This window comes from Halichoerus grypus, chromosome 10, assembly GCF_964656455.1.
Source record: "Halichoerus grypus chromosome 10, mHalGry1.hap1.1, whole genome shotgun sequence".
Classification (NCBI taxonomy): Eukaryota; Metazoa; Chordata; class Mammalia; order Carnivora; family Phocidae; genus Halichoerus; species Halichoerus grypus.
The window spans coordinates 71,565,217-71,590,717 of NC_135721.1; the positions used below are offsets into that span (position 1 = coordinate 71,565,217).

Consider the following 25,501-nt stretch of genomic DNA (forward strand, 5'->3'; position numbering starts at 1 on the left):
AAAGACCCCACAAGGGTCTTACTCCTCCTTTTAACACATTTCCCCACCACTCTTTTTTTTAAAATTCATTGGTTTTTTTTTAAATGACTCATTCTTAAACTTTTCATTTTATTTTATTTATTTTCTAAGATTTTATTTATTTATTTGACAAAGAGAGAGCACAAGCAGGGGGAGCAGCAGGCAGAGGGAGAGGGAGAAGCAGGCTCCCTGCTGAGCAAGGAGCCCAATGCAGGGCTCGATCCCAGGACCCTGGGATCATGACCTGAGCTGGAGGCCGACGCTTAACCAACTGAGCCACCCAGGCGCCCCCCACCACTTTTTTTTTCCAGCATCATTTTTTTAAAGTCTGTTTCTTTTTCCCCACTGCTCTGTAATCCAACTTCTATTATATATCAAGTATCCCTGTACACGTGGATCTGTTCATGGGCTCTCTATTCTGTTTCACTGATCTATTTCTCTATGCCTGTGATCATGACACATTGTCTGAATTACTATGACTTTACGGTAAGTCATAATCCCTGGTAGGACAGTTCTGTCACTTTGTTTTTCTTCTTATTGCACTCTCATATGAATTTTACAATAAGCTTAACAAATCCTACATGCAATAATGTGTTGGGATTTTGATTGGAATGCACTGAATCCACATATAAATTTGTGGAAAAGGACATCTTTACAATGTGACTCATCCCTTCATGAATATAGTATACCTCTGCGTTTCTTAGAGCATCCTTTAATGTCTCTCAATAAAGTTTAATAATTTTTTATAGAAGTCTAGCAAACAGGCCCTTGGAGCCCCATGCTGCAGCCAAGTCTTCTGGGGCCAACGTGAATGCCCTGCAGCGCCTGATGGAGCTGCTCCAACTGGAGGCCGGAATGGAGAGATTCAAGGTCTTGCAGGAAGCTGCAGAGCTTCAACAGTACTGTATGCAGAATGCCTGCCGGTAGGTGTTCTGGCTGGAAGCAACACCTTCCAGGGGCCCAGATCCTGTGCTTTATCCTAAAGGCTGGGAAGAAGTTTGCTGAGGAATGCTTTTAAGCTTAAAGTGATGAATGACTGCCTCCAAGTCTCAAGAAAACACTTCTCCAGCCAAATGACTTAGATATTTCAGACCTTCCCTGTGGCCTGGTCCTATAGCCAAAATTCTACAGAAATTGATGAGTTTCCTATTCAGATAAGGAAACTGGGTGAAGGAGGAGACTTTAAATAATAATGGCCTGATTCTTTTGGTAAAGTGCTTTTATATTTAAGACCAACAAAAATGTTGCCACCAAATACATACACCTCTTTCATAAGCAAATTACTAGTGTTTCTAGACTTGGAATATTATGTCTGTTTTATTAACTGGACACTTGCATTTTGGGAAGAGAAACATTTTTGTTTGTTAAAAACTTGAGTATTTCAGGGCACCTGGGTGGTGCAGTCCGTTAAGTGTCTGACTTGATTTTGGCTCAGGTCATGATCTCATTGTCCTGGGATCCGGTTCTAAGTCAGGCTCTCTGCTCAGCAGGGAGTCTGCTTATCCCTCTCCCTCTGCTCCTACCCCCACTTGTGCTCTCTCTCTCTCTCAAATAAATAAATAAATCTTTATTTTAAAAAATTGAGTATTTCATTAATTTGTTGTTCCTAAGATTTTTATCCCATAACAAAACTTGTTCTTTTCTTGTGAATTTAACAGTTTCTAAATGAAAACAAGCAAGTATAAAATTGGGGGAAGAATAGGCTTTATTAATCAAATGATGTTCTGATTTTTCTAAATGAGAAGATTGTTTTATTTGTAACACTAAGCATGGGAGCTGTTTCTTAGCAAACTTGTTTGGAAAGATTCCTGTTGTGTTGTGTATTAGATTGCCCCATCCTGTGTATGAAGATGATTTGGTTTTTGTCTTAAGTTCCTCTACTTTATAGATGTGGTTGTACTTAAAAAAACAAAAAACAAACTACATTATTTCATGTCTTTAAAAAAGATGTTTAAATTTGGTCTTCAGAACACTGCAAATGATTAAAAACAAAATAATGGAAAATACTACAACCTAAATGAATTCTTAATGTCACAAGTATTTTACTTTGATGATGTGCCTTTGATTTAATTTGGGACACTTTTAAAAGGATACTTTATTTGTGTTTGTAATAATCTTTGATGAGTTTGGAAATAAAATTTCTGCTTAATTCATCATTTTCTAAAAAAAAAAAAGTAACATTTTGTTAGACTCATTCATAAATATCTCATTTTTGTTGTGAATGTAAATGATCACTTTTTAAAATTTCATTTTCTCTTGCTTATTGTCCATATATTGAAAAAAACTCATTTTAGGTATGTTAGTTTTATACCCAGCCATCTTGCAAAACTCTCTTACTAGTCTAATAATATTAGTAGACCCTTGGATCATGATCCACATAATTATGATAATAATTTGACAATAAAACATTCATTATGATGTTATTAGTACAAATTTAAGTTTTGTCTTTTTTTCAATCTTAGCTCTTACATTGTTTTTTTTTTTTCCTTTATTGAAATGGGTAGGACTTCCAGTACAATGTTGATAGAAGTGGTGACAGTGACCATCCTTGTCTTGTTCTCCATCTCAGTGGAGGCAGTGCTTGGACAAGATGATCTCTTTAAAATGTTCAGTTTTTTTTTTTTTTTTTAAGATTTTACTTATTTGTTTGATGGAGAGAGAGAGAGGAGGAACACAAGCAGGGGGAGTGGGAGAGGGAGAAGCAGGCTTCCCGCTGAGCAGGGAGCCCAATATGGGGCTCGATCCCAGGACTCTGGGATCATGATCTGAGCTGAAGGCAGATGCTTAACCAACTGAGCCACCCAGGTGCCCCAAGATGATCTCTTGAGTGCCTTCCAACCCAAAGATCTTGATTTTCCTCATGATCACGTTCTTTCTGGATAAGGCAACTACTCAGCCTTCTGGAGTCTTTCTCCTGCTCCAGAGTAAGAGTCATGATTTGTATCCAGACCTTTAACAGTTGTATATGTCCAGCCTGAATCTAGAAGATCCTAGAGTTTGATCTCTTATTCTTCAACATGTCATACTTATTGAAATCATTTCCTCCCAAAAGTCAGTTCCTCCCCAAACTCTCAAACCATTTCTGGCACATTTTGAATCATGATTAATATTAAAAAAAAAAAAAAAAGCTGTTACAGATGAGAGGTTGGCTGTGCGTTCTTCCTTTTTTAAAACTCAACCTGTTCTCCTTCAAGGAGGGAGAGGAGGATAGTGACTTTGCTCCCCAGTCTAAACCCCGCCTGAAAGACCAGTCATGCTGTGCTGTGCTGTCTTCTCTGGGATGTCTAAGCTGCATCCAGTGGTGAGAACACCAGGTACAACACTACTGGACTCACCTGATTAGCCCTCTTTCACCAGAAATGCCTCATATTCTACTTTTACAAAGGTGATAAAACAAATAGCTATTGGAAGAAGGTTTGCAAAATAAGCATTGAGGCTCATGTTCAGTATGTTGTTCTATCTTCCTTGTACAGGAAGGAGGCACAGAATATAGTAGACCTTTAAACAATGTGGGGGTTAGGGGTGCCAATCCCCCATGCAGTCAAAAATTCAAAAACAACTTTTGACGACCCAAAACTTAACTACCAATAGCCTACTATTGACTGTTAGCCTTACTGGTAACATAAACAGTCAATTAACACATATTTTGTATGTTACATGTAATATGCACTGCATTTTTACAATAAAGTAAGCTAGAGAAAAGAAAATGTTATTAAGAAAATCATAAGATGGGGTACCTGGGTGGCTCAGTCAGTTAGGTGCCTGCCTTTGGCTCGGGTCATGATCCCAGGGTCCCTGCTCAGTGGGGAGTCTGCTTCTCCCTCTGCCTCTCCCCTCACTCCTGCTCACTCTCTCTCTCAAATAAGTAAATAAAATAAAATAAAATCATAAGAGAAAATACATTTACAGTACCATATTATAAAAAGTCCACATATAAGTGGACCCATGCAGTTCAACCCCTGTTGTTCAAGGGTCAACTGTGCATTTCTTTTGAAATTTAATATTAGCATAGTTGGTTTCTCCTCTTGAACTGTTAGGTTTCTGCAATGGGGTTAACACTTTTAGATGAGTTTTCATATCCTGGAAATCTTGTTGTTCTGGGGTTTCTTGTCCACTGAAGCAATGTTTGGGGCACAAGGTGAGAGGGAGGCATATAAAATACCAGCTCAACTCATTCAGATGAGATTTTTGTCTGCATCTATAGCAAGATTCTTGGATGGAATGTAGTCATCGTTAAGAGAAAGGTTTTTCTAAATTCCTTTAACTCTCATTTAAGAGTTGGGTCTGCCTGACTAGTTCTGAGAAAATGAAGCAGGAACACCTGCTCCTTCTATTCTGATAGACTGTGAGAAGGACAAGAGGCTAGAGAGAGGACAGGTAGATCAGGCACCAAGGTTTTTCTCTGCCGCTACCATTCTTGCCCCCACCACCTTCCCCACACACAACCTGGCACTCGGGGAGTTTCTGAAGCATCCAGAAAAGTATGAAGGAGACAGTTAGTGTCAGGGCCAGGGGTGCCCTGATCCATGCATGTGGGGGAGACCACAAGTCCAGAAGAAGCAGTCCCGTGATGGCATGGAAGTACAGCAGGAAGTACAGGTAGGGAAGCCTGAGACAGCACCAGGTGCCGAGAGAGAGCCAGCAGAGTGGCAGGGGACAGGCCTGGCCACTCGGGCCCTGGACCATGGGTTCCAGTGTTGCATCCCGGCATAGCACCCCAGAGAGCCAGATGGGGTCCATCCCACTGTGGTAGTCATCAGTGCAGGGAGCAGGCTAGTCCAGCCTCTTGTGGAGGAGAGCAGTGAGGAGCCACAGGGACTCAAGGACCCTCTCCCGCTGCCACGAGGATCTGGTCAGAACCATTGGCCACACTGGGTTCAGGAAGCAGAGAAAGCCATCTCCCAAAGGTTGAGATTCACCCGAGTCATCCAAGTTACTTAAAAAAGATCAGTTTAGTTACTGAGTCAGATTGGAAGTTTACCAATTTAGACAAAATTTAGTTTCTACCTCCCTACCCCCAGCCCTGGACCAGATCCCTAGTGGAACTGATAAGAAAGTGTGGATTAGTTCTAAAGAAAATAAGAAAACTACATGTTCCCCCTTACGATCACATTGTAAAGTGAGCACGTGTCTCACTACACATCTTTTTTTATGAAACTGAGAATTATTTATCTCCTCGTGGTCTCTTTTTGGTTTTAGAGCTGAGTTGCACGTTATGCTCAAAGACGGCAAATATTCTCAATTAGGCTTGGCAAGAGCACAAGTTTGGAGTCAGGCAGTCTGGAGTTTGTGGCCCAGGGCTGCATAACTTTTCGGGGTCCTCGGCACTTTTACATTTGTGGGCCCCTTCCTCCATTAAAAAAGTAAAAACTGATGCTGGTATAAAGAATACATTGATATTACATATTAAAACATTTTCTTCGAGCCAAGCTTTCTTTTTCTTCTTCTTCTTCTGATTCTAAAACATTTTCATGGGCTCCTAAAAGTATCATGAACTCTGGGTGCCATGCCTGTCACACCTGCACTTGCCCTGGGCATGCCTCTTTGTTCTTGTCTTTCTTATCTGTAAAATGGGGTTGCTGGATTACATGATGGAATGCACGCAAGACCTTGGCGCATGGTGGTAACACTGATTTCTTTTCTTCATTTCCCTGGACTTGATGTTCTATTTTAGTGATCTTGCTGCATATGTGGTTTTCATTGTGAGTCACCTTCAAATTCTCTTTGGAAGTAGAGGGGGTATAACTTACAAATAAAAATTCCTTTTTACTTCCTCAGCACTTAGCACAATGCCTTGCTTTATATCCTCAATCCTTGTTTATTGACGGTGCCAGTAAATGGCTCTCTCCCTTCCCAGCCTCCACCCATCACCCTGTCCCACTCAGGCCCTGACATAATCCCAAAGCAACCTTCCTCCCTTTCTTTTTCCTCTTCTCTCTCTCTCAAAATTCTCCTTTCCTCAGTGGCCTGTGCTCCGCGGCCCATGAGAGTGAGGAAGGCTCCATTGAACCGGCTGATCTCCTCACAGCCCTGCTCTGTCAATGAGGAAGCCGTGGCACAGAAAGTAAGGAACTCACTCAACGGATGCTGGGACGAGGGTTTGAACCCCGGCTTCTCTGTCCATGACATGGCGTGATGGGTGAAGCCTCCACGATTTACAGTTTTTACAGAGGACTACTTGGGGAGGTAACCCGAAAAACGCCTTTCCAGTGGTGGGGGAGATGTTTGTAGATGCTTTGCGGGGATTTCTTCACGCTGCTCAGATCAAACGTCTAAGTCCCCTCAGGTGTGTGCTAGGCTCTATCACGTCACCTGCACCCTGCCATTCACCAAGCTGAAAGTCTGTGCTGAAACCCCCTTCCTGAATGTTAGAGGCCGGGGATGCCGGAAGTAAGGGGGAACAATAAGGAGCCATGGAGATCAAGCTGGGGACTTAAAACGTTGTGTCCATCAAGAGAACTGAACACATTTCCTTCAGAAGCTAGACATCTGAGTGCTTTTCCTCTCCCGGCATGGAGACTTTAAGATGGTATCAGCGCATCCAGTGAGTGAGCGGGCGGGAGGCCTTAGAGCAAGCAGCACCTGGCATGAATGTTGGCCCAACAGAACCCAACGCGCCACCACACATTGAGCACCTACTGTGCTGCGTGCTGGGGAGAGACACGTGAATAAAATGTCTTCCCGCTGATTCAAGAGAAGACAAGGCAAAATTTGCCCCATGACAGGATAAAATCTGTAATTAAAAAAAAGCGAGGCGTGTGAAAGTTTATTTATGTCTCATTACACAAGCTCCCCCATTCTCTGCCTCCACCCCCACCCCCAATCTGTCACATTCAGGGATCTAGGGCTCCGAGCATTAGAATGAATTAAATAGATTCAGTGGCATGATGGAGCTGGGAGGCGGAGAAAAGAAGGTGGAAGAATGAGATGTGAAGGGACAAGTTAAAAAAAGAGCGGATATTGGAAGTCAATACACAGATCTCCCAGAGAAGAGACTGGGGGTCAGACAGACACCTGGAATGATCCAGTTGGAACATCATGTTCTTAATAATGGGAACAAAGTCTCACATTTCCTGAATGCATCCACTGCCAGGCACCCTTCTAAGCCTTTTACACATATTAGCACACGTCATCTTCCCAATTACTTTGGGAGGTAGCTTCTAGCGCAAACCCCATATTACTGATGAGAAGCCGGAGAGGGCCAGTGACTTGAGTGAGTCATGCCACCACGAGGTGGCCTCCCGCCTGAGCCTGCACGCGCATCTGGGGCCTCTGCACAGGTGCCCGTGGGACTGTGGGACCGGTGAGGTCTGGGTGGGCTGTGTGTTACTGCCCCGGCCCAGAAGGGTTTAGAGCAGAAAGTGGGGAGTGGGACCGCACCCTGGCTCACCGCTGCTGACCCTGTGGCCTTGGGCGAGTTCCTCGCCCTTTTCGTGTCTCCGGTTCCTGGTACATTAAATGAAGATCAATGATGATGTGGTGGTGGCACACTTCATAGGGTGGTTGAGATGGTTTAGTAAGATTCCGCACAAAAGGAGTTTCGCACAGTGCCTGGCCCGAGAGCTCGGTGAATGGCAGGCGTCCCCGAGACTACACTTCACTTCCTAGGAGAGCTCCCACCATCCCATTGGGCTTTGTGGACCCGCTGCGGACTCCTGGTCACTCAGCACCAGTGTCCAGAGGCCAGCCTTCCTCACTCACACAGCTCCGCCACAACTCGCAGTGGGACCACAGAGAGACAAAAGACTGATGATGAGCAGCCCTGCCCATGGAGCCTGGCCCCAAACCCATGGCCATGTTGGGAGATGGGGATGACTGCACCTCAGACATGGATGGCCTGTGACAGGCCACGGGGATGCTGGAGGACACTGGCTGGTTCCTACCTCTGAGGCTCTCCCACAAGAACCAATTAGTGGACCAGGCAGGATTTCCCCAGTGCCCCACAAGTCCTGAACTCAGAGAGCAGGTGTGAACAGAGCAGAGAGGGAGAAGGCCATGGGGCAGCACAAAGTGACGTGTGTGTGAGATAGAGAGAGAAAGAGAGAGAGAGATGCGACTTGGCTACCCCAAGGGCTTTGGCCGATGTCCACGCTTTTGACCAGCATGTATAATTTTCCTTCTCCTTTTTGTAAGGGGCAACACTGTGGCCATAGGTGAGGCACAGGCAAGCAGGAGGGCCTCCTTCCCGGGGCTGCTCTGGGTTGGGCTGACACTGCAGTTTGACCGTGCAGGGCTCACGCTGCGGTATGACCAATAAACGGGCCAATAAAAAGAAGCCCTTCAGAGATGTGCTCATGCAGATGATTCTATCCCACCTGTCAACGAGGGAGGCCTGGCAACCATCTGTTAGATTCTTTATCCCCACCCCTCCCCTTTCATTTTTAACCACAGATTTTCACAGTTTGCATTACTTATTTAAATCTGTTATTTAAAAAAACATGTATTGCTAAGTAAGGTGATGGCAGGTTTTGTCCATTGATGCCTGTTCTTTCCATTCTCCGTGGCCGGCTGTGGCCCCATGGGAGACCCTCATGTGCAAGCCTGCCTGTCCTCTGACCAGGCTGGATTTAAGATTCAGGATTTAGGACACGATGCTCTGTACTTGAGTTGGGGGAGGGGCACGCAGAGCCAGAATTACAGCCTTGGGGCTTTGTGCTGACTCTCCTGGTCCCTTACTGTGAAATTTAATGGGACACGACCTTAAGACTAACAATGAGCCCTGGGTTTCTTGATCCCTACCATAGGGGTTGTGGATCACTACTTTAACCCAGGGATGACACTGCATGTTTAAATTCAATGCTCTTCAAGTCATGCGGCACAGCCAGGCCATGATTCAGTTATTCAGCACCGACTGCATACCAGACACTGGGTGCCAGGCATCAGCGCTATCTTGGGGTGAGAGACGAAGTCCCTATTCTCATGGAACTGACACTTCAGTGGGGGAGAGACAGACCAGAAAACCCAGTAAGGACAACTGGGGTCAGTGCTGTAAAAGAAACAAATGGGACCAAATAGAGAAAGAAGAGTGAGAAGGACCTCTGGGCAAGGAGAGCCCCTGGGGGAGTGATATGGGAGCTGGGACCCAGAGGATGGGAGGCAGGAACAGTCCTGCTCACAGAGGGAGAGTGGGCCCAGAGTCACTGAGGTACAAAGAGCCTGACATATTTGAAGGGCAGGAGAATAATCTGGCCCTGGGGCTCCTTCCCACGCCCTAACCTCAAGACGTTGGATCTCCTCCCGGCCATCTCTGTCTTCGGAGCTCCTCAGGAGTGGGAAGGACCAGACGCTGTGCTTCTGTCATTCCCGCAGAGCACCTTGGGGGGCCTGGCCTCCCTGCTTACCCTGTGGGTCCAGGCACTGCTGTGCCTGCACCTAGCCAGAGGCCCAGAGGAGATCTGAAACCTCTTCTCCCCAACACGGGCTTGTATCCTGCCCTGCTCCACCCCGCCCCACCGCAGCCACCAGCTGGAGGGCCCTACCCTCTTCTTGAGTCTCCAATCCCTCCCCTACAGCCTCATCACCCTGCTTCGCTTTTGCTGTGGCCACAGAGCACCATTCAATGCTCCTGTCCAAACCTTCAGCCTTCTGCGCACTGCCAGGAGGACGCTACTACCCATGGGCTTTTCCCCGGGAGACATCTGATCGTTTCTTCAAGGTCTCTTCAAATGCCACTCCCTTCCACCACCCGCCCGCCCCCAGATGCCTTTCTCCCTCCTCCCCCTATGTTCTTGGTGCTTCACTGTAACACTTGCCCATTCCTAATACCTGATGCGGAGGAGATTATCAATAAAGGTCTGTTGAATGAATACCTCATGAGGCCCTTAGAATAATAACCTCCTTCATTTATTCAGCATTTACCAAAGCTCTTTCAAAACTGTCCCATTCTCTGCTCACAACACTCTATAAGAGCAGGTGATGACCCACAGCACAGGTAGGGAAGTGGAGAAAGGTTATCTGACTAACTCTAGATCACACACAAATTGGTGGCAGGGCTGGGACCCAGGCCTGATGTCCTTACCCCTAGTCCAGAGCTCTTCAGCAGCCTCAGAGCACCCAAAGCCTGGAGCCAGAGAAACCGAAAATTTCTCATGATAAACATTGAAATACTGGTTGAATGTACACAGTGCAGCCCAGTTATGATACAAACTTTTTAAAAAGTACATCTTAAGATATGAGCTAATACAGCCTCTCAAGCATTCATGCAAGAAGCATTTATTGAGCACCTATTGTATACTGGGCTCTGTACTCTGGGAGACACCAAGGAATTACAAGTCTCTCCTTCATAGCATTTACAATTGTTCAGAGGAAAGGACCCAGAGTGACACAACAAATTGAGGATGGGAGTCAGTATAAGGTGATACACAATCAGATAGGTACAGAAGCTCTGGATAACACCAGGTTATTCCAGAAAGGCCCTTGGAGAAGGCTCTAGGAGGTCATTCCCATGAGAGGTGAGGAGTGAGAGTGGAGAGGAAGAGTGGAATGAAGAGCAGGGACAGAAAGGCACAGTGGAAATAAGGGCAGCCCAGGGACTGGCTGGAACGAGGAGCTTCATGGGGACACCTGTGGGAGTGTTGCTTCTGGGAACCAGAAGAGAATCTTGAGATGGTTTTCCTGGATGTCCTTTCCACGAGCATTTCTCTGCTTCAGTTGCCAGAAGCAGTTTTAAGGAAAACTAACTCAATCTCTGCACAGAATAGATGCCTTGTTCCAGTGGATTCTAAGAGGGTAGTATCTATCTTCTAATTCTACTTAGCTCAGCTCAGCTCAGTTCAACTCTACTCAACTCAGCTCTACTCAGTTCAACTCAGCTCAACTCAGCTCAACTCAACTCAGCTCAACTCACCTCAACTCCACTTAACTCAGCTCCACTCAATTCAGCTCAGCTCCACTCAACTCAGCTCCACTTAATTCAGCTCAACTCAGCTCAGCTCCACTCAATTCAGCTCAACTCAGCTCAGCTCCACTCAACTCAGCTCCACTCAGCTCAGTTCAGCTCAACTCAGGTCAACTCAGCTCAGCTTAGCTCAGCTCAATTCCACTCAACTCAGCTCCACTCAGTTCAGCTCAGCTCAACTCAGCCCAGCTCAGTTTAACCTCTCTCTTCACATTACTTGCCAGTCATAGGTCAGCACTTCCTATCTTCAGCTGCCACAGACAAAACTGGTAATGTAGGTAAGACTCACAAATAGAGAAAATTTCTTTCTCTTTTCTGTCCCAACCTCAATCATGACACATCATGCCCTTTTACCCCTCCCTTCTCCCCTCCCAAGCTCTCCTAATAAGAAGCAAGAGCCCAGCTCCTTTTGTAAATGTGGGCCCTGGGGGTGGCTGGCAGTCTCCAGCCATTATGGGAAAGCCCCTGGAGGACACAGTCCAGCTAAGAGTGTGACTCCTCTTCTCCCCTTGCAAATGGAGCCCATGGTGAAATGGGCAGGAGGACAGAAAGTCATTGGCTTACAGTGACCCCACCTGACCTGAGGTCCAGCACATTGAGGTTGTGCTGGAACCCTAGTGAGGCTCCAGAGTGTCCCTAGGTTGGCTTTAAAGGTTATAAGAAGGTTCCTGAAAGACCCAGTACATGTGAGTTGCATGGGAAAGCAGTTTTGGTGGGGCGCTTCTCTATTCCTTCACTCAGAGCCAGGCATCAGGGCTGGTTGGGCAGTAGGCAGGGCTCTACATCCTTTCATTTTGTTCTTGAGCAGCACTAATGCATTTTAGCAACTCTTTAACCTCAAAGACCTGTGGGTTGCTGTGGAGCAGATCACATGCATCTCTGGCTGAGCCCACTGGCCTTATCAAAATGTCCTTGAGTTGTTGTTGTTCATGCCCTATAGAGGCCATCAAGTGAAAAGTCAGATAGTCCCACATTGCTCCTCATGGGTCAACACAGGAGACAGTCACTGATGAAAACATCTATTGTATTCCAACAGATTTCTTGGGGAAAGTTTCCTTGTCTTTTTCATAACTTCTCTCAGGGTTTAATATCCCTTGATCAGCTCTAACCTGAATTTGATCTTCTACAATATAAGCCAGTTCTTTTGGTCTGATCCTCAGAGACTGCCCATTGAGGAAGAAACTCCAGGCTCTGCACCATTATACTGGGAGCGGGATGGCCAGGAAAAAGAAACAAAAGAAGAGGGGAAATTCCTACAGCCATTTCAAAACAAGAGGAATTGTGGTAGATGCTACAATAACTGATCGCTACTGTTTATTGAGCACTCCCTCTGTGTAGGCACCTTTTATGGACTTTACAACCATCCCATTTGAGCATCACATGGAGGCTTCATTAGCTATCCTACAAATGAGGAAACTAGAGCCTCAGAGATGAAATCACTTGCCTGATGTCATAGTAGTCGAGGGCAAAGCTTGTATCTAAGTAAAGGCTTATGATTTCAACCTTATAATATTCATGTATTAAAGAAAACATTTGTGGAGTATCTACTACATGCCGGGCACTGTTGTAGGCATTGAGAACATGGACAAATACAAATACAGACAAATATCTCTGCCTCACCCATTTCAGAGACATTCACAGAATCACAGCTGCAATGGAGATATAACTAATTGGTACAGATGAGTGAGAGAGGCCCAAAGACACTGAGGGGCATGCTCTTGATCACTTAGGATGTCTAAAGGAAGAACCAGGTGTCCTGACTCTTGCCCTCTCCTTGCTATTTCCCCCATCTTTGGAAGTGAACTTTTACCAGACACTCATAAGGCCTTTGATTTCTTGGATTCCTTGCCTGGGAAGTCCTCCTCCATGCTTTGGAGGGCTTTCCCTTGCCCAGGACCTCTAGGCTTAAGGCCTGGGGACCCTGGTGGGTCAGCCCCTGGTGTGCAGAGCTGTCCAGGTGCCTGCTGCTTGCAGAGGGCTATGCTCCTTGTCCTAGACCTTCATCTTTTGGAAGTACATAAATGCATGGCATTAATTTTTTTTAATGCATGGTATTTATGAGTTTTTTCCCCCCTGGGGCCACACCATGTTCTGAAATGTGAACATGGCAAGCAAGATGGATACATTTTTAGATCAGTAAGTACAACCAGATGTGTGGATGGGGCTGAAGAAACACAGCAAACTTTTGTGAGGTATGCAGAGCCCTTAGATGTGGCCTGTTTCTCTCGTCTCGTCTCTGGGGAAATGAGTTCATGACTGGCAAAAAATGCACAGGTCTGAGTGCTCTCCAAATGAGTACCAGCTTCATGTACATACCCCTGGCCAGGCAGGGGGCCTGGTCCTGCATTCGTCCACTCAGCTCTCCGTGATAGCAGATAATAGCCAGGTGCCTGACACAGTTCTCTCTCATCTCAATCCAACGCACACAACCATGAAACTGATAAGGAAAATGCAGGTCAGTCTGGCTCAGTAACTTGGCCAGAGTCACACAGGTAGGCAGCAGGCAGGGCTGAGATTCACAGCAGGATGACTGGACTCCAAAGTCCATTTTCTTCAGACCACCACATCATCTCTCTAGACCAGTCTCTTGCCCCCAGGAGTGCACTGGCGAGGGGTGGGAGACCTGCAGGGCTCCAGCAAGCTGGGGAGGCTCCATCCCAGGTAACAGACAATGGGAAATAGCGCCTGGCAGTGTTGGGGCAGGCAGTGATAAGGACACAGGGGTTAAAAAGTAGAAGTCAGCCCTGAGGAATTCAAAACCAACAGTGAGGCAAGACACAGGTGCATCTATAAGTTGTGAATGGCACATTTCAATACACAACCACGCTTCACCCTGCTTTTGGGGGAAGCACTTAAAGCGAGTGCTTTAAGAGTTCCGAACTGTGACCTAGAGTAATGTAGGAAGCATTCTGGGTGGAGGGATTTAAGCCGCATCTTGAAGGACAGGAGGAATTTGGGAGAGGGAGAAGGGTGTGAAAAGTATAAGAGGCTGAGAGTGTGTAAAAAGGCATCAGCACAGAAGGGGATTAAAGCAGTAGGACTGGGGAGATGAGAAATTAGATGTATTAGGCAGTGATTGTGTGCCACGAACTGTGCTGGGGGGCTTATATGTATTAGCTCATTTATTTAAGTCAGTTATATTTAGTTTTAATTTATGTGTAAGAAAATGCATACATTTTAAGTGTACAGCATAGCCTCAGTGACCTGTGCAATAATATCAAACAGGTTTGTGTCCATGAAATTGGAATTCCAGAAAGATAGAAGAGAGGAGGAAACAGAAAAAAAAAATGTTTGAAGAAATTATGGCCATATTTTCCCTCCAAATTTGATGAGAATTATAAATGTACAAATCCAAATGTGTTATACAATATGATTGAGTTTCTGAAAAACAGTGACAAAGAGAACATCTTTAAAGCACCCAGAGAAAAAAGACACATTTTGTACAAAGGAACAGAGAAAATTAATCACAGACTTATTAGAAACTATGCACTCCAGAAGACAGTGGAATGCATCTTAAAGTGTTGAAAGAAAAAAAAAAATGTCAACCCAGAATTTTAAATCTAGCAAAAATATAATTCAAAAATGAAGGTGAAATGATGATTTTTTCAGACAGATGAAAAGATGAGGGCATTTGTTGCCAGTAGGCCTGAACTTAAAAAATATTACAGTTCTTCAGGCAGTAGGAAAATGGTGCCAAATGGAAACTTGGATCAACACAAAGGACTGGAGAGACCAGGAAATGGTAAATATGTGGATAAAAATAAAAGATCATTTTTTCCCCTCATTTAAAATTTTTTGCAAAAAAAATAATGATTTAAAGCAAAAGAATGTACTCTGGTGTTAATAACACATGCAGCAGTAAAATGTATGACAACAATAGTACAAAGAACAGAGGGAAAATGCAAGTATGCGAGGTTGGGAGGTTCTGATATTATACGTGAAGTAGTATAATATTATTTGAAGGTAGGTTGTGATATATTTATTTTAAGCCCTAGAGAAACTACTAAAAAAATAAAACAAAGTGATACAGTTAGCAAGTCAATAATGGAGATAAAGTGGAATACTAAAAATTGCACAATTAATGCAAAAGAAGATAAAAAGAATAAAAAGGGAACAAAGAACAGATGGGACAAGTAGAAAATAAGTAGCAAGATGGCAGATATAAACCTGACTATCAATACTTACATTAAATGTAAATGATCTAAACTTTCTCTTGATTAGCAGATAGGTTTCAGAAATAGACTCCCTCCCCTCGAGGTGGCTCAGGAAAGGGGGTTTAGTGCAAGGATCTATGCAGAAGGGATGGTGACCACTAGAACGGGAGCCTTGGGGCGCCTGGGTGGCTCAGTTGGTTAAGCGACTGCCTTCGGCTCAGGTCATGATCCTGGAGTCCCGGGATCGAGTCCCACATCGGGCTCCCTGCTCAGCAGGGGGTCTGCTTCTCCCTCTGACCCTCCTCCCTCTCATGCTCTCTGTCTCTCATTCTCTCTCTCGCAAATAAATAAAATCTTAAAAAAAAAAAAAAAATTTAGAACGGGAGCCTTGACTCAACTGGCTCTTGTGGGAGCTGGGACCTGAGACGGGCAATCTATCCCAAGCTAAGGCCATACTCCCCATTTTTTCCAGGAACTAGGGCCTCTAGCTGTTGTTGTTGCCTGAGTGTCTGTTCCCCTGGCTCTTTCAGGCCCTCAGCCCACATGTGACCATCATGGTAAGCACGTGCTTCTCTCCCCTTTCTGCACCACAACCTTCTGCTTTGGTTCCCATTTCCAAATGTCAGTAGCCTCTCAGTTTCCCATACTTACATCCTGAAATCTTAGAATGGCCCGGATCATCTTTTTTATCAGGCCACAGCTCAGGAGAGGTAACCTCAGGTCAGAAGCCCATGCTGGTAGGTAGTTGTACCTGCAATGGGAGGAGGGGCAGATTCTCATGGGAGTGGGCTATCGGATAGTGAGCAAGATTGGCCTTATATTATAGAATTCACAGAAGAAAGTTTCCATGTGGCAATAGCCAGACTCAGACCTTGAAGGCCTGAACAGGAGCTAAAAGAACATCAGTTCCCATTGTCCTCCTTGCCCTCTTGGAGAACTGGGCATAACAGCATAGCATCCATAACTGACTCTCTTATTCAAGATCCTCCTTTATGTCTGATTCCAGCAGAGGAGTCTTATAATTTGCTTGGTTAAATCCTCACCTTCCTGGGGGGAGGGGACAGAAGTTTAGAGTGAAATGCTGGTCAAGACAGGTTGCAATTCCCTGCAGGTGTTGGACATGACAAACTGGCAGGTGTTCGAGTAGAAAGAGCATTGATCAACCTCCCCACCCCCAATGAGGAGGGCCCAGGCCACCTCTGGGACTCTGAGTTCTCCCATCCATAGGGCAGGCCCTGCTCCCCTGGGGGCTGAGCAGCAGGGCCAGGCCCAGAGGGATCTGGAGTCAGCGGAGTTGGGGCAGGGCCCCTGCTTCCAGCACCACAGACAGCCCTGCCAGGATGGCTTGGAGCTGCTCCCTGGCCTGGGACCACCCCTGGGAAGCAACAGGCTACAGGCTCTGAGGAGGGCATCAGAACTGCTGGAAAGGTCACAGAATTCTGCCAGAGCCGAAGCTGACATGGCCCCAGGGCAGCCCACCAAACCCGGGGTCGGGAGAGCAGGAAGCCCAGCCCTGCTCAACACAGCCCCCAAGTGACCACACTTTCTTATTCCTGCTTTCATCATATTAACACAGGAATAACAAGTATTTTCAACATCCTAAATCACATATTTGGAAGCTGTAGCAGGCTAGAAAAACACAAAACCTACAGAGTTGGCCACTTGGTCCGAGCTTTAAGATGTTCAAATTGCCTTGGGACCTGTCGCACTCGATCCTGAACTCTGCCCCACGTCACCAGGTTGTCCTGTCTCAGCAAGGCCAGACACTGTGGTTGTCCTTGCTAAGACACCAGGCAAGTTCCAGTGTTCTATCCAAATGTCGCCATCCCCAGAACCACTTGCAAGAACTTGGACTTGGAAATAAGCTTGGTAAAGAGAGCTTGACAGTAGAAATCTGGCCAGCTGTAGTGGGGGGCCGTGGAATCAGGGTGGGCAGGACTGCCTCGGGCCTCAGATGGCTGCATCTAGGTGCTTGATCGCTGCACCCCGTGGGGACAGCACTGTCCACTGTTGAAATAGTTGAGACTGGCCCCAGCTGAGGGGCCACACGCACGGGGTCCGGCAGACCTCCCCGATTCCAGCAGGCCGTAGGAATGCTGAGTGAAGCCACATGCCAGCCTCTGGGGGAGCTCCCCACCCACTCTGGTAGGGTGCTGCCTCCTACAGTTGGGTCACCTCGGGCACATGAGCCAGCATCTCAGAAATGGGAATACGACCCCCCCTTGCCTTGCTCACTGCACCAGACTATTAGATCAGTGCAAAACGGAAGAGCTGTGCAAATAGCCAGGCACTGAAAAAATGTAATGGTAGCACCTACTGGAAAGATATTTAACCTGGAGGCCATATTTTATTACCCACAGTGTTTGCCTGCAAAAAAGTCTAGCAGGATCTCCTTTCTCCTTTTGCTGTACTAGACACCAAATGAGATGCCTTCCCCCTCACTTTGTGGAAACTGCCTCCCACCAACTCATTTGGTAACAGCAATCAGCCCTGGTAGCTACTCTGTGCAATAAGTCACGGTTGTGGTTATGGTTATGGTTAATTGTTTCAGGGTGGGCTAACCGCCTAGAAATTTAGAGTATGAACTTAGCAAGAGAGCAGTTGGACGGTCTCTAGGTGGCTGGACGGGTAACATAAACTCAAGAGCTGGAGAGTGGCAAGAGGGGCCAACGTTTTCTACCCTGTCCTGGACCCGACCCTGGGGCACAGAGCCCACGCAGGCCCTGCCAGGGGGGTCCTCCAAACTCGCTCCAACGGCCTGGTCCACTCCTTCCTTTTCTTCTCCCTAGCAGTGGTTTCAGTTTTCCTTGAGCAGTTTTGGTTAGATTTATTTCTAGGTACCTGATGCTTTTTAAAATTCTATTGTAAGCGGCATTTAGTTTTAACAGATAGACGTTGGCCGTTTGGGAAGCTAGCAGTCTTGTCTCTGACTTCTGAGGCCAATTTGGGCCCCCAGAGGAAGCGGGCTCTCAGGCCGCCTAGCTACTCTTTCTGCTTCATTCCTTTCTGGTGATTTGAGTTTCATTCTGATATCATTTCCTTCTGTCTGGGAAAAAAAAAAAAAACACAAAAAAACAAAACAAAAAAAACAAAAAAAACAACTGCCTTTAGCATTTCTTTGTGCTGGTGTCAAAATCTCTTAGTTTTCTTTCATCGAAAATGTCCTTATGTTGCCTACATTCATGAGGGATATTTTGGCCCACTATAAATGTTTGGGCTGATAGATTTCCTTTTAGCTCTTCGGAACTCTTGTTCTCCTCTCTCCTGGCCTTCATAGTTTCTAATGAGAAGTCAGTTCCTTATTGAAGTGTTGTTCCCTGTACGTAAAATGTTGTTCTTTTCTTGCTACCTCTGCAAGGTTTGTCCTTTATGTTTGGCTTCTGATAGTTTGACCCTAATATGCTTTAGCACAGCCTGCTTGATGTTCTCTGAATACTTTGAAGCTATAAATTTATGCTTTCATCAAATTTGGGAAATTTCCAGTCATTAGTTCTTCAAGTATTTTTTTTCTGTCCTATTTTCTCTCTCCTTTCCTTTTGGAATTTCAACGACACGTATTTTAGGCTGATATTATCTGAGAGATCTCTGAGGCTCCATTTATGTTGTCAATCTTTAAAAAAAAAACAAAACTCTGTTTCCTATTGGATAATTTCTATTGATCTATCTTCAGGTTCTCTTACTTTTCCCTCTGTCTCCATTCTGCTGTTAAATTTATCCAGTAGATTTTTCTATCCAGTAGATCGAGGAGTATCTATTTTTGTTTCTATTTACCTGCTGAAATTTCCTGTCTTGATTCATTGTGAGCATATTTTCTTTCACTTCTTTGAGGATAGTTACAATGATAACTGCTTTAAAGTTCTTGTCTCCTATTTCCACATCCAGTTCAGCTCAGGGTTTTTTGTTTTTTGGTTTTTTGCTATTAATATTCTTTTCTCTTGAGAATGTGTTCCATATTCTCGGTTCTTGGTACATTGGGTACTTTTAGATTCCTGGACATTATCAAGGGTAAAGTATAGAGACTCTGGATTCTGGATTATGTTATTTTATCCTGATGAGTCTTTTTTCTTTAAAAAAATGTTTTCCTTCCTTTCTTCTTTTTCTCTTTTAAAGCGGACACGTATCTTTGTTGGACTCCAGCTGCAACCGACTCTTTCCTGGCCAGCACTTCTGAGACCAGTCGAGCTCCTCTGTCCTCTGCAGGGCTGCTTGGCTTTGCTCCACACATGTGTGATGCAGGGCTCGGTAGAGAGGGAGGGAGGCAGAATCTGGGGATCCTCCCCCAGCATGTGTGCTTCCCCTGCACTCAGGCTTCCACATCCTGGAAGGACAGCATTTCGTCTACCAGCACCCCATATGCCATGCTGAGGGACCCCAGCACCCCCAGCGCCCCATGCCAGTCGAGGGCCAGGAAGCTGTGGAAATGGACCCTCTTTCCACACAACTCCCCTCCCACAGCCATGGCCTCCTCACCACGATCTGCCTGCTTCTGATCACTCACCAGTGCCTTCAGATAGTTGTCTTTTACTTTAGTTTGGAGTCGTTTGTGTTCTGTTCAGAGTTTTCAGTTACCATCTGCAGGGGCGGGGGGTGGTCTGGTAGGGTCTTTCTCAGGCAATACCAGAAGTGCAAATTCTTGAGTTTAAGTTTCAGCTTCACCAATTTCTAGCTCTGTGACCTCAGACTAGCTGCTTCACTTCCCCAAGCCTCAGTGTGCACGTCCGTAAACTGGGGGTAATAAGAGCACTCACCCTAGAGGGTTGTGTTGAGGGTAAGAAGAGGTAACATGTATGTCTGGTGCAACAGCGAGCGCGATGAGGGGCAGCTCTTGCCGGACTCCTCATGCTGCTGCATGGGGGAGCGTCAGCTTCAGTCTTGCCATCCAACTAGACACTTATCTAATGAGCAGCGCCTATGTGCCCAACACAAGAGATGGAGGCGACAGTGAAGACCTTGCTGTCAAGGAGCTCATACCCTAGCTGAAACCCAGCAGGCAGAGCAGAGTGGCACAGGGCCTCGGGAAGCACAGACGCTAAGTGCTGAGGAGAGGGGGTGGCAGGGGCTCACACATGAGTACATGGTCTTCCTCAAGAGCTGCGCAAAGCTCGTTTTTCTGCTTCAGCAGGCAATTTCACCAGGATGTTTTCTTTTTTTTTTTTTTTTTTTTTTTAAAGATTTTATTTATTTATTTGACAGAGACACAGCGAGAGAGGGAACACAAGCAGGGGGAGTGGGAGAGGGAGAAGCAGGCTTCCCGCGGAGCAGGGAGCCCGATGCGGGGCTCGATCCCAGGACCCTGGGATCATGACCTGAGCCGAAGGCAGACGCTTAACGACTGAGCCACCCAGGCGCCCCTCACCAGGATGTTTTCAATAACAGGCGCTTGCGGTATGAATTTAACAATTTCCTAGGCTGGCAGCAAATACATTTGTGCCTGATGAGCTTCTCAGACACATTTTCCCACACCTCTTGTGTTTCCCAGTCCTAGTGGAAGGCTTCCCCTTGGGCCCGCCCTGCAGCGCCCCTGGACAATTCAGACATCAATCATACCTGTGAAACCTGCAGGTGAGGGAAACTCTACCAACTTCAGCTCATACCAGCACTCGACCCCGCCTTCCCAGGGTTTCCTTCTACCCTTTAGTGTCCTATATGGATACCCTCGGACATGCTTTAGCTGGGCAAAGAGCTGAGATCATCCCTTTTTTATCCTCTGGGAGTCATACTTAGCCAGGTCTATAAGCAGGAGGCCCCCTGATTTGGTCCGTTCAGGCTGCTATAACAACATACCACAGACTGGGTGACTGACAAACAGTAGACAACATTATTGCTCACTGTCTGAGGCTGGAAGTCAGATCAGGGTGCTAGCATGGTTGGGTGAGGGCCATCTTCTGGGTCGCAGACTTCTGGTTGTATCCCCACATGACGGAAGATGCTAGGAGGCTCTCTGGAGGCTCTTTTATAAGGCACTACTCCTGTGTCTGAGGATTCCACTCTCATGACTTGAGCACCTCCTAAAGGCCCCACCTCCGAATACCACCACCTTTGCCTGTTAGGTTTCAACATAGGAATTTGGGGGGTGGGGTACCGACATTTAGACTGCCCCCTCCCCACATGCTGTGACTTGCGGGCATTGAGAGACCCATTTTTCCCTCCCCCATGTCTCTTCTCACTCTCTTGAAATTGCTGCTAATGGGTTAGAAAGGAAAGGCAGAGTATTGCCAGTTAGTAGGGCTCTATTCCTTATTTCAGTGAGGTCGTACTACTTACTTACAGATGCTGAGCGTTGTGGTTGGCATATGATTTGTCTGGAAAGCACTCTTTGGACTTCTCCCATTTGTTGGGGATGCTTTGACCAGAAGGAAAGACATCAAAATAAGTAAACAAAATAGGACATAACCAGTTCTTTCAGTAGAGTTGGAGCATGTGCGTGGGGGTGGGGCAGGGAATCCATTCATTCAACTTCCTACATGCTGACCACGTGTCAGGCACTGAGACGGGGCTGGTGACACAAAGGTGAACTAGATACAGTTCCTACTCTTCAGGCACTCACAATTGGCGGAAGTGTCCGGAATGAAAAATCAATAGGCTCTAATGCACAAATCTGTTACGATGGAGGAATAGCCAGAAGACAAAGGGAACCTGGAGTGGGTGGTGGGTGTCAGAGAAAATAACAGAGGGGGTAATGGGGCCTGGGGCTGAGCAGTGCTTTGCCAGGCAGATGGGGCTGAGTGGACAGAGGGAAGGGCAGGATAAGGACAAAGAACAGTAGGCGAGGAGGCAGGGCTGAGGGAGTGAGTGGGTGTTCAGGGTTGTGAGAATCCCAGAGTGGTTGGCGCGCCGAGCACATTGTGGGGGAGAGTGGCCAGAGGGGGGTGGGAAGGTGGTCAGTGGTCAGACCACAGAGACTGTGGTGGGTCAGCTTAAGGGATCTGGATTGCATTTCGTGGCCCTGGGGAGTCAGTGGAGCAGTGGCCTATGGAAGTGATACCCGGGAGCTGAGGTGAGAGAGCAGGCTGGGGAAAAGGCAGGCCTGAGTAACCAGGCCAGGGCAAGGACAGGAGAGGTGGGAAGAACGTTGGCCGTGGCCTCTGCCTGCCTCACAGTCAAGCCCAGGGTTGTCCCCCAACCTGAGGCTCCATGAAATGTAATGCTTATTTCTCGGGATGAATTTTAGGGGTGTTACATTTGCTTGTTGTTTTACACAAAAAGCCTTGCCTAAAATAAAACACAAAAATCACCATTTTGATCTACTTATCAGGACCCAAAATAACCTATGTGGCAAAACAGCACAGGCTTAGGGACCCTCTCGTCCAACTCCTGATTTGATGGAGGGTCTTTCAGAAAAGGCTTGACCTGGCCTGAGTTCCCTGCAAACAGATCCAGTGCAATCTGACCAGCTCATCTGCCCATCCGTCTGTTGAGAAAGTGGCTTTCAACCTTCCACATAGCATAGTTTTGAAGTTTCGAATGGAATACATTCCATTCTTGCCAAGAACTACTCATATTTATGATTAACACTACTGAGGCCAAAACAATGATGCTGGGTGCAGGGATCTGAAGCTGAGTATCTGTCCTGTGGGTCCCGTTTTAAGCAAGCAGCATCCCATCTCCTGATCAGGTTTGGAGAGCCTGGTGTTAACATTCACAGTTGTGACACTGTAAGCGGCCGCTAATGTCCACAGTGATCAGTAAGTTAGCTGATTGCATCTGTTTATGTCTTGCCCTGCTATTCTGAACAAATGATGTGTATTGAGGATTTTAATACCCCAAAGTTGGGCAAAAATGACACTGGGATGAATGAGAAAAATAAAACACTTTGCCATTATAAAATTTTTTTGGCAACAAAGATTTGTATTAGAGGAAAAAATAGCTGCATTTAGAATAAATAAGCCAACAGGTTGAAAACACAATTTGCTGATTATTGGTGGGCAGTGTACTATTGAATGGAGGAAAGTAATTAATAAATATTATATGTATCCATAAGCATATAGCCATATACATAAACACACACACACACAAGCACATATAGGTATTCAGCTCCGGATGAGAGAATGTCACAGGTTAGATTTCCCAGAATCAGATACTGAGGCAGGACTTGGGGTGCAAGTTACTCTTAGGAATCCACACTTGTGACGGGAAGAGGGAGAAAGGATGGGACAAAGGGAGAAGCTGCAGGGCAGTGAGGTCTTGGCCAATCAGCAGGGAGCTCTGAAGCAAATACCATCCCCCAGAGTCATCTAAAATTGCTCTGCCTTTTTTTTTTTAAAGTAGAGTCGTCTAAAATTGCTCTGCCTTTTTTTTTTTAAAGTAAACTCTACACCCAACGTGGGGCTTGAACTCGCGACCCTGAGATCAAAAGCTGCATGCTCCACCACCTGAGCCAGCCAGATGTCCCAGGTTTTTTTTTGGTTTACTTAAAGAAATAATTAAAAAAAAAATTAAAATAGCTGCCTGTGCCTTTACATTCCTGCCTTTCTGTTACTGATTGGAAGGGCATGGCCTCGACATGGCGGCTCCTTGCTGCTGAGCCCGACCCTGAAGGAGCTGGCCCCGGGAAGCCGACTACTGCCCATGCTGCCCCTAGATGGGCAGCAGGTTCCTTCTGGGATCTAGCTGGTGCATCTCGTCTACCACAGACCATGGTACCCTTATATTCTTGGTCATTGCATTTCGACTATCTTTTTTGGCTGTTACTCACTCTGGAGTTTCCTTCCCACCTCCCTGTGCTGCCCCCCCGTTTCTCTCAGTTCCCTTTCTATCCTCCTTGCTCAACTAAAGGCAGTTTGAGGGTAGGAAGGTGAAGAAGAAATTCCAGCCCTTTCCCTCCACCTCTCCACTGCTGGATGTGGCTGTGTGCAAATATTTATAGTCCCACTGACCTCCAATCCCTCAGGCTTGGCTTCAGCTTCCAGCTTCAGTGCCTTTGTCCAAATCATGAATCCCCTGAAATAGGCCCTCCACCCAGCCTCTATTTTTCACCTTTTTTGCAAAACCCCAAATCCCTATTCTCACTGCTCATAACCTACATTTGATGCAACACTTATACATTTTTGTAAATCCTTTGTTTTATATATAAGCCTTTGCAAAAATTAATAATTGAGGAGTAGGGATATGTACATTTTTTATTCCCTGAAGTGCCTAGATAGTATTGGGTTCTTGGCATGTACTCACGTATTTTGTATTGACCCAAAGGAAATTTCCTTTCAAAGGTCGGTTCAATATGTAAAGCGGTTAAATTCCAGCCACATACAGACATTTTTGGCTGCTACTGTTTCCTATCTGAAGGAAAATTAGTGCTTGTGGAGGGATCTAGAGGAGCGAAATGTGGGAATTTAAGTTCATTCACGTTCCTATCAGCAAAGCAGCTATTTCTAGCTACTGAATGGGCTCCCAGAATCATACTGCAAAGGTGGAAGGAGTTACTGGATCCAAGTTAGAATCCACCGCTCTTGAAGTGTTAACCTCGGGAGCCACCAGTCATTTCATTCAAAGCATCAGCAACTCCTGTGATCCAATTTTAGGCTCTACAGGTGCATCAAATAAGGGAAAAGTAGCACACTCCTCACCCCTCTACCCCACTTGGCATATTTAAGATAATTTAAACTCATTCAAAACAGTTGGCTCCCTAGAGTGTAGTGTGGGAGCTCCTGGGGGCTTGAAGACTTTTTCAGGGGGTCTGTGGGGTCTAAACTATTTCATAATAATATTAGGACATTATTTGCTTTTTATTTGTTCTTTCTCTCATGAGTATATAGTGGAGTTTTCCAGAGGACATGTGGTGTATAATGACATTGCTCTGGCAAGTAATGGAATGTGTTTTGTGTTTTCTAGAACTTTCTAAGGTGGTAGGTTGAGGGTATAAATATGCGTATTTTCAGACATTAACCCAGCTTGTTTGCAGTACTTGGACTATGTTCTCACTATCTTTCCTTATACCTGCTATAATTTCTACAACCTCATTATTGTCCAATGCATTGTTTTGAAATCCCAAAGTTTTCCTTGCATCTCTTTGGAAACTCAGCAAGAAATGAGTATACTTTATTGTTATTTTTTGTGGTAATTTTAATTTTTTTTCAGAAAATTTTCAAATTTAAAAAATTGTATCTAAAATGTTTCTTTAGATTTCCTTATTCGAAAATAAAAAAAATCAGAGGTTATTTTTATTATCTGTACGGGTGGATCAGTGGCTTGAGAACAAAGAGACAAGAAGACTCACTCTTTCAATCCAGCCCTGTGGCATCTATGTCCAAAGTAAGAAAATGAAGAAAATAGAACTGAATAATATCCATAATTATTTGAAAAGGCTATTAAATTCCTCCTCTCCTTTTCCAACTACATATCTACATGAGGCCAGATTTTCTTCATATGTTTTAACCAAAGCAACATATTGCAACAGATTGAATGCAGAGGCAGATAAGAGTAGCTGGCTGTCTTC

General features: G+C 45.7%; 1 protein-coding gene and 1 pseudogene across 3 annotated transcripts in view; one reads left to right on the forward strand and one right to left on the reverse strand.

The window, feature by feature from the left end:
• SOCS5 (suppressor of cytokine signaling 5) overlaps nt 1-25,501 on the reverse strand; it is a 114,247-nt gene that overhangs the window by 16,964 nt on the left and 71,782 nt on the right. For 2 of the 3 annotated variants that reach the window (XR_013441835.1, XR_004926404.2), the window contains exon 2: nt 21,334-21,412. The exons of the other annotated variant lie outside the window; for it this stretch is intronic. The gene's annotated coding sequence lies outside the window, so the exon portion shown is untranslated. The remainder of the gene's footprint in view (nt 1-21,333; nt 21,413-25,501) is intronic. 3 annotated transcript variants of the gene reach the window in all.
• On the forward strand, nt 494-1,565 carry LOC118554284 (guanine nucleotide-binding protein G(I)/G(S)/G(O) subunit gamma-10 pseudogene; annotated as a pseudogene).